Here is a 10,000-nt window from a genome sequence, read left to right on the forward strand (position 1 = left end):
TGTTCCCTCAACTCCTTTAATGTTCCCTCAACTCCTTTAATGTTCCCTCAACTCCTTTAATGTTCCCTCAACCCCCCTAATGTTCCCTCAACTCCTTTAATGTTCCCTCAACTCCTTTAATGTTCCCTCAACTCCTTTAATGTTCCCTCAACTCCTTTAATGTTCCCTCAACTCCTCTAATGTTCCCTCAACTCCTTTAATGTTCCCTCAACTCCTCTAATGTCCCCTCAACTCCTTTAATGTTCCCTCAACTCCTATAATGTTCCCTCAACTCCTTTAATGTTCCCTCAACTCCTTTAATGTTCCCTCAACTCCTTTAATGTTCCCTCAACTCCTCTAATGTCCCCTCAACTCCTTTAATGTTCCCTCAACTCCTATAATGTTCCGTCAACTCCTTTAATGTTCCCTCAACTCCTCTAATGTTCCCTCAACTCCTTTAATGTTCCCTCAACTCCTTTAATGTTCCCTCAACTCCTTTAATGTTCCCTCAACTCCTTTAATGTTCCCTCAACTCCTTTAATGTTCCCTCAACTCCTTTAATGTTCCCTCAACTCCTTTAACAAGGAAAACAAGAAGACCCTGCGTGCAGTGGCAACATTATAAAGGGTCAAGGGTCAAATCACCAACAAGAGACAAACCAAACTAAGGAAGCAATGTAGGCAATACTACTGTACATGTTGTTGCCATGTAACACAGTAGTAGAAAATGGTATTAACTCATGAGCAAGAATGGTCAACGGCAAAGCACACAAACATCTTATGAGGACATGCACATAAAGACATTGACTTGAGAAAAGAGACCTGATCGTCATGTCGACTTCCATCTGAAAGGGAGGAAAGAGAAAGAGAAGAGAGGAGGGAGATAGAGTGAGAAGAGAGGAGAGAGAGAGAAGAGAGGAGAGAGAGAGAGAGAGGAGAGAGATAAAGAGAAGAGAGGTGAGAGAGAAAGAGAGGAGAGAGAGAGAAGAGAGGAGAGAGAAAAGAGAGGAGAGAGAGAGAGAAGAGAGAGGAGAGAGATAAAGAGAAGAGAGGTGAGAGAGAAAGAGAGGAGAGAGAGAGAAGAGAGGAGAGAGAAAGAGAGGAGAGAGAGAGAAGAGAGGAGAGAGAAAAGAGAGGAGAGAGAGAGAAGAGAGAGGAGAGAGATAAAGAGAAGAGAGGTGAGAGAGAAATAGAAGAGAGGAGAGAGAGAGAGAGGAGAGAGATAAAGAGAAGAGAGGAGAGAGATAAAGAGAAGAGAGGAGGGAGAGAAAGAGAAGAGAGGAGAGAGAGAAAGAGAAGAGAGGAGAGAGAGAAAGAGAAGAGAGGAGAGAGATAAAGAGAAGAGAGGAGAGAGAAGAGAGATAAAGAGAAGAGAAGAGAGGAGAGAGAGAGAAGTGAGGGAGAGAGAGAGAGAGAAGTGAGGAGAGAGGAGAGAAAAGAGAGGAAAGGGAGACAGAAACAGAGAGACAAAGAGAGTCATCAGCTTAGCAGTACAATTAAAATAACACAAGGCCTTCCAGCCAATAGTGATGGTGATGGTACAGTAGGGATGCTGGGGGAGTTGGTACTACAGTAGGGATGCTGGGAGAGTTGGTACTACAGTAGGGATGCTGGGGGAGTTGGTACTACAGTAGGGATGCTGGGGAGGTGATGGTACAGTAGTGATGCTGGGGGAGTTGGTACTACAGTAGGGGTGCTGGGGGAGTTGGTACTACAGTAGGGGTGCTGGGGGAGTTGGTACTACAGTAGGGATGCTGGGGAGGTGATGGTACAGTAGTGATGCTGTGAAGGGGGGTACAGTAGTGATGCTGGGGGGTACAGTTGGGATGCTGGGGAGGGGGGTACAGTAGTGATGCTGGGGGTACAGTAGTGATGCTGGGGGGTACAGTAGTGATGCTGGGGGTACAGTTGGGAGCTGGGGGGGGGATGCAGTAGTGATGCTGGGGGGGGTACAGTTGGGATGCTGGGGAGGGGGGTAGAGTAGTGAGGCTGGGGAGGGGGGTACAGTAGTGATGCTGGGGAGGGGGTACAGTAGGGTGATGCTGGAAGGTGATGCAGGGGGTGGTACAGTAGTGATGCTGGGGGGTGCTACATTAGTGATGATGGAGGGTGATGGTACAGTAGTGATGCTGGGAGGGTGATGGTACAGTAGTAATGCTGGGAGGGGTGATGGTACATTAGTAATGCTGGGGGGGTGAGTATACAGTAGTGATGCTGGGGGGGTGATGGTAAAATAGCAAAATGACTAGGTAGATGTGAGAGAATAGAACGAAAAATAGTTATTCATGCTAATAAATAAATAACCAGATGATGAACATGTGCTCTTGTTCCAGACAGTGCTTTACGAGTAACAGTACGACGGATGGTAGGTGATAGCTACCTGGAATGAGGTTGTCCTCCTTGAAGGTGGACATGGTCATGCTGGTGAGCTGGCGCCGTGACTCCCTCTTCTCCCGAAGGATCTGCTGGAAGGTCCTCAGGCACTTCAGCCTCCGCACCTCCCTCTGGCTTATCTCCAGGGTGTGCTCCTCTGCTCTCTCTGCCTTTCCAGCTGCATCTATTGCTGCCTCGCCTTCTGGGGCTGCAGGCGTATCTGGGACATCTGGGTCTTCTGTGTCGGGCTGTGGCAGCGACAGGGATGGGGGTTCGGCTCCCTGCTCCTCCTGGGGTGCCGGCTGCTCAGCCGAGAAGGAGAGTGAGAGGGACTCTACAGTGGTGCATTGCGATAGAGAGATGTTCCGAGTGGGGGTGTGTGTTGGGCCCTGAGGCAGAGGAGAGGCTCCTTTTTCTTCTGCCTCTTCATTGGGTGGGGAGAACATAGGCTCTGGGCCAAGTGAAGCAAAGTCTAGGTCTGTTTGGGAAACGTCCTGTCCGTAGTAAGGAAGTAGAGAAGGTCCGTAAGGGTCATCCTGAGCCAGTTGGTGGCCGTCGCTGACCTCCTCTGGCATGGTTTCACCTGGGCAGGGGTCTGAGGGGGCAGAGGAGAGGACACAGGTCTGGGTTAGTCTCTCTGTGTCGTCCAAGGACCCTGGGTCCAACCCATCCTCTTTTGACATTTGGGATATATCTGCGTGGGGTAGATTTGTTTGAGACTCCACCAAAAAGCTTGTGGGCTCAGTCTCATCTCCAGGACTCTTGTCGGTTCCGGGTCCTTCCAACTTGCGTAGTGCCTCCCGCAGGGCAGAGCTGAAGTCCAGCACGGCTCGCCCGATCCGCTTCACGTTAAAACCAACGTTTTGGATCTCTGCGCTGTTAGGGCGCGGGAGGTGCCCTAGCATAACTCCTTCATCTGTACTGACCAATGGCATGTCTGTTTCAGCCACAGTAGTACAGGTGACCTGTAGTGAGCCCCAAGTACAGGTCACCTCTGTAAACTCGTCAGTCATGTCGTGCTCATGGCCAGAATAGTTCTCCAGGTAACTATCTACTTGGCAGTCAGTTGTGTAGCTGAGATCTGTGGGGGGAGCTGTGTAGCTATAGCTCTCCACTCCTTCTGTATGTCCTTCCACTGAGTGGTAACCAGAGCTCTGGGGAAATAAGCAATCAGCAGCACCCTTGTATCCCAGGCTGGGGTACTCTGAGTGGATGTCTGTGGGAACTTGAGTCCCATGATGTTGTTGCAGCCTCCGTCTATGGCAGCGCCACTCCTCTCGACTGGAAGTGCTGGCGGGGGAGTTGTAGTGTAGTCCAGAGGAGTGGAGAGAGTGGAGGTCGGAGCTTCCTGTGGAGGACTCGGCCAGGGTACCAGTACTATACCCATCTGAGCCCCTATACCGATCCCAGCTCCCTGTCCCCTCCAAACAGGCAGGCCCCTCTCCTTCCTGCTCTTCCAGACTCCTCTGTCTGGAATAACATTGTTCTTCACACCAGATAGTCTTCTCAGTCCCACCATGTTCTTGGCTACCCCAGCTCTCCACCCCACCACCACCCCTACTACTACCTCTAGCACCACCACGCCTTGCACCGTGGCTGGATGAGGGTCTCTCAAGGACCGACTCTGAATTGATGCTGTGTTCTGAGGATAGGGAGCTGGTGCTTGGGAAGTCCTGGTCATCCTGCCGCTCCAGGTAGCCACAGCTCAGTTTGCTGACCATGGTGGGCTCTGGGATGCTGTGTTTCGGCAGCTCGTCATCCTTCTGCTGCTGGCCAACAGGCTTCACTAACTCGGTGCTTGGCGAGACTGTGGAAGACTTCTCTTCTAATGTTGGCAAGTGGAACTCTACTGGCATCCCATGGATGCTGTGGCGTTGGCTGAAGACGGACGGTCGGCAGACATTGGAATCCGAAGGCACCATCTGCCTGCCTAAACTGCCGTAGGCGCTGACAGGCCTCTGGTGAGGAGTGAAGGAGGATCCGTCACTGCCTCCTGTTGCCCCAGACCAAGCCCCATCTCCTGGACTGCCACTAGCCTTGTTTCCTGAGCGTATGCCCTCTATCTCCAGGAGCACAGCATCCACACAGGAAGACACCTCCTCTACAGAGCCACGCACGGATGAAAGGTAATCTCGCAGGTCCGAGATCTCCTCCTGGATTTTGTTGATCCCTCTCAGCTCTTTGAGAATGTGCTCGATGATGGCACTAGACTCCTCTTCCTCCTCTTCCTCATCTTCCTCCTCCTCTTCGTCTTCTTCTTCCTCGTCCACCTCCAGCAGAGTATCGTGCCGTGTTCTGTTGAAGTTGTAATCCACATAGTCACCCATAGAAACAGGTCTCTTTTGATCTGCACGGGTCCGACCGAAGTCAGCCTTCCCTCCTGCTGCCCGTGCCTCCGAGGCAAACATTGAGCTGTTCCTGTTTGGGCTAATCCGGTTCTGATGTAGGGCTTCTCTTCTCTGTTCTGGAATGGTCCGGATACCTGCCGGGATTATCCATTTCTGGTGTTTGGGTGTTCGTCTCTTTTCTGGGACAGTCCTAATCCCGTCTGGGATACTCAATTTCTGCTTCCCTGGAGATTGGCTTCTGCTGTTGTGCTGCAGAGTGCAAGGGATCCTGACACAGCCCTCTCTGTTCAGCTCCACCTCCCCAATGCAGGAAGCCCCAGACACCCCTCCATGTGCCTTACAGGTGGGGATCCTTGAGGAGCAAACTTCCTCTCTGGGCCCACACCTCACAAAAATATTTGTGGCCTCCTTTCTCTTCTCCTGTCCCTCTCCTCCCCCCTCCTCCTCGATCCCAGCATAGTAAAGGTCTGGGGCGGGTAGTTCCTGGCCGGATCCTTGGAGCAGGCGGTGGATCTTCTCCCGAATGACAAGCGCTACCCTGGGGTTGGGGGCCCTCTTTTTACGAACCCGTTCCTTGGTGTCCCCTTTGGGTGCAACGGGTGTTCCGTGTTGTCCATTGAAGCGGTTCTTGGAGAACATCTTCCCGGGACAGAAGCAGAGGCCCCTAGCCTTAGTTATCCCCCCCACATCGTTGCTGGAGTCACATTAAAAGAAGAGGCCAGCATCTAAGTCCGAGAGAACAGATTCACGGGTGTCTATTCAGCTGCACCTACCAGGAACTTTAATTCATGGCTGTAGAGACACAAAATCAAGAAACAACACATCTTTACTTCAACAATGTGATTATTAGATAATATTAAGCCTATGACAAATAGCACAGGAAAGCCATGTGACTCCAGTCATTTAGTCATTTATCTGTACACATTTCCTCTCCTTTCCCATTGAAGCAATAGTGGAAGAGGCATAATGTATCATCGGAACTGAAAAACCAACCGCTCATTTAGTTCCAACGAAGCAGAAAAGACAAGAACAGGAACAGGAAGTTGTAATCCACAGCACACTAGATAAACGCTGCATAAATACTTTCTATGTATAGCAGATGTGTTCCGTTCACAGAGTTCCGTTCACAGAGTTCCGTTCACAGAGTTCCGTTCTCAGAGTTCCGTTCACAGAGTTCCGTTCACAGAGTTCCGTTCACAGAGTTCCGTTCACAGAGTTCCGTTCTCAGAGTTCCGTTCACAGAGTTCCGTTCACAGAGTTCCGTTCACAGAGTTCCGTTCACAGAGTTCCGTTCTCAGAGTTCCGTTCACAGAGTTCCGTTCACAGAGTTCCGTTCACAGAGTTCCGTTCACAGAGTTCCGTTCACAGAGTTCCGTTCTCAGAGTTCCGTTCTCAGAGTTCCGTTCACAGAGTTCCGTTCACAGAGTTCCGTTCTCAGAGTTCCGTTCACAGAGTTCCGTTCACAGAGTTCCGTTCACAGAGTTCCGTTCTCTCCATTAATGGAAATGGTTATTCACAGGAGCAATTGGGCTCAAGTACCTAGCTCTTGGGATTCTAGTTAAGTAAGTACCGCACCTAATTCTTAGAAACTCCTCTGTTATTAATTCACTATATTGCTATTCTGGATCGAGCAGAGGTCACTTAAATGTTGTGTCGATGGAGGCATTGGTTTGGCCATGGAATTGGAATTCATTTATCTGAGTAGCTAATTGAATTTCAGAATGGAATTGGAAAAAGGTAGAAGAAGATTTCTACTTTTTTTCAAATTACACTCTGAAAAAACATGCCATCCTGGAACTACTGTATCTGGCAATATGAGAAATATCACACATGTACCAACATGCAGTCAACAGAATGTGGATTTCTGATGAAGTGCGTTCTGTGTTCTGTGTTCCGTGTTCTGTGTTCCGTGTTCCTACGTGTCTTCTACTCAATCCTCCCCCAGGATCCCTCTCACAAATATGAGAGGAGAAGTTATGAAATATCTTCCCTCTGTTCAGTTGAAGCCTGTCTTCCCTTGGGCCTTAATGGTCTTTTAATTGCCTTGACTACTGTAGTAATTGCATATCCTGTAACTAGGCAGGTCCTTCACAAGCTAGGTAAGCTCCTTCGACTGACACAGATGAATGCACGCTACATACCCGATGTTCCTCGGATTAACTGTATTGGATGCAACACAGGACACAACTTTAAACTGTCATAGACACGATTACCAACCTTTTGTGTGTGTGTGTGTGTGTGTGTGTGTGTGTGTGTGTGTGTGTGTGTGTGTGTGTGTGTGTGTGTGTGCGTGTGTGTGTGCGTGTGTGTGTGCGTGCGTGTGCGCGTGTGTGTGTGTGTGTGTGTGTGTGTGTGTGTGTGTGTGTGTGTGTGTGTGTGTGTGTGTGTGTGTGTGTGTGTGTGTGTGTGTGTGTGTGTGTGTGTGTGTGTGTGTGATCTACAGCAGTGGGAGTTAAAGGTCCCGTTTTTGCAGACACTTTTCTGGGTAAGAATTACGTACCTTATTGTGATTGCTTTAATTAAAAATGGTTTAAAAAAATATATGTAAAAAAACAGCTTCTTAGCAAAGATACATTTCTGCAGCAAAATGTTGCTAGGACTGTCTGTGAGTGGTCTGAGTGAGGAGGGGAAAACTAGCTGTTATTGGCAGAGAGGTTTGGAACTCTCTTTCTTATTGGCAGAGAGGTTTGGAACTCTCTTTCTTATTGGTCTATTAACTCATTTACCACATGATGATGTCACCATGGAAGGCCAGAACACCATCCCACCAATACAGTATTTTCAAACAGCTCTTAAAATAAGGGAGTTATTATCATAACTTTCACAATTTCACAGTATTATCCCAACATCATAGTGTGGAAATGTATATAAAACACAGGGGGGGAAAATCAAGGTTTTGACTGCACTGGGCCTTTAAGTTAAGCTGCATCCTGAGGGTGTCTGTTCCACCAGGAAATAGGAAAGGAAGTGCACGTTGGGAGACACACTGAACTAAACTTTAGCTGCTGCCTGCTGAGGGGATATACATTTGCTGCAAAACCAGCGAGTGCTGAAACCAGGCAACACCCTGAAGAAGCGAAACACTGGATCTACCAATGACGTGTTGATAATACATGTGTTTTTTTTACTCAACGTTTCACATTGGCAAAAGACTTCTGTCAAGATTCACACTTGTTTACTCCACCTAACTGACCAGATAAGGAAAGAGTTGGATGGGGGAAAGTTCCTTTCGATTGGTCGTGTTAGATCTTCAAAAAAGCATTCGACATAGTAGATTATGACATCCTACTGTTTAAAATATGATTCCTTGTTGTTTCAACAGATTAACCGTGGAGTGGGTCAGAGAATATCTGTGGAGTGGGTCAGAGAATATCTGTGGAGTGGGTCAGAGAATATCTGTGGAGTGGGTCAGAGAATATCTGTGGAGTGGGTCAGAGAATATCTGTGGAGTGGGTCAGAGAATATCTGTGGAGTGGGTCAGAGAATATCTGTGGAGTGGGTCAGAGAATATCTGTGGAGTGGGTCAGAGAATATCTGTGGAGTGGGTCAGAGAATATCTGTGGAGTGGGTCAGAGAATATCTGTGGAGTGGGTCAGAGAATATCTGTGGAGTGGGTCAGAGAATATCTCACGGGTCATAATCAATTGGTGGATGTGAAACAGATCGCTATCCGAACCCGAGAACCTTTCTTTGGCTCCTCCTCTTCCTGTTGTACATCAATGACATTTTCATGGGACTTTTTTTTCTTTATGCTGATAATTCTGCACTTCTTTTGTCCCACAAGGCAGTGATTGAAAAAAATCCAGAGTGCAGAACTTCATAAATGGTTGTTAATGGTTATCTGACAATAAACTGTCACTTCACCTGGGGGGAAACTGAGTCCATCTGGTTTGGAACCAATAACAAATTAGGGAGATCCCCTGCCTTTAATGTCATGGTGGGGGACACAGTGGTTACTGCCAAAGATATCGTGAACTACATTCTTAAAATTAGTGGTGACTGGGGGAACCCTGGCGATCCTTGCTAGTTGCTAGTTGCTAGTTGCTAGTTGCTAGTTGCTAGTTGCTAGTTGCTAGTTGCTAGTTGCTAGTTGCTAGTTGCTAGTTGCTAGTTGCTAGTTGCTAGTCAATATTTGCACCTTTGGTTAGTTGAGGGGTTCTTGGAGGAACTTTGTGTGGGATTAGAAATAACAAACAAAAAAATAAGATAACTAATGTAAAATATACTGTTACCGTAAAATGAATATACTATATATAATCTTGAAGTAGAAGCCTAATGTATCATTGTTCATTAGTTTACTCCAATTAGGGGAGGGATGGTAGGGCTAGTGGAAAACAATAAAGAAGAAAATATATTTAAAAATATATATTTACCCAAAAATAAATGTGGCTTTGGAAATGACGATCCAGACAATTACATTGATAGAAGCCACAAGCTGATGGTGGGCTCTGGGATGCTGATTTAATTTACCTTTATTTAACCAGGCAAGTCAGTTAAGAACACATTCTTATTTTCAATGACAGCCTAGGAACAGTGGGTTAACTGCCTGTTCAGGGGCAGAACGACAGATTTGTACCTTGTCAGCTCAGGGGTTTGAACTCACAACCTTCCTGTTACTAGTCCAACACTCTAACCACTAGGCTACGCTGCCGCCTCTACACTCTAACCACCAGGCTACCCTGCCACCTCTACACTCTAACCACTAGGCTACCCTGCCTCCTCTACACTCTAACCACTAGGCTACCCTGCCACCTCTACACTCTAACCACTAGGCTACCCTGCAGCCTCTACACTCTAACCACTAGGCTACTTCCTAACCACCACCCCTCTACACTCTAACCACTAGGCTAGGCTACCCTGCCACCTCTACACTCTAACCACATTGATTATCATGTCTTGTCCCTGCCTCCTCTACACTGCTGGTCTAACCACTAGGCTACCCTGCCACCTCTACACTCTAACCACTAACTACCTCATTTACTGCCACCTCTATTTTGCCCTCTGATTAACCACTGTTTTCCAGGCTTGTTTGATGTTTGCTGTTCTGTGTCCTTGCCACCTCGTGTTTTTACACTCTAACCACTAGGCTACCCTGCAGTCACCTCTCCAGTCACTCTAACCACTAGTTAGAGTAAATGTCTTTCCTGTTCATCTGTTCTGTTGTATTGCCATCACATTATATTATATTATATTACATGTTAAGGTTGAACACTGACAGTTTTAATAACCACTAGTTAGAGTAAATAATTACCATCACATTTATTACTCAGTTTTAATAGAATGTAATCAGAAATGTTAATA

At 47.5% G+C, this 10,000-nt stretch overlaps 1 pseudogene; it reads right to left on the bottom strand.

Annotated features, from left to right (window-relative positions):
• Positions 1-10,000, bottom strand: part of LOC124034686 — a 127,640-nt pseudogene that overhangs the window by 101,697 nt on the left and 15,943 nt on the right.

This window comes from Oncorhynchus gorbuscha, linkage group LG04, assembly GCF_021184085.1.
Source record: "Oncorhynchus gorbuscha isolate QuinsamMale2020 ecotype Even-year linkage group LG04, OgorEven_v1.0, whole genome shotgun sequence".
In the NCBI taxonomy this organism is placed as follows: Eukaryota; Metazoa; Chordata; class Actinopteri; order Salmoniformes; family Salmonidae; genus Oncorhynchus; species Oncorhynchus gorbuscha.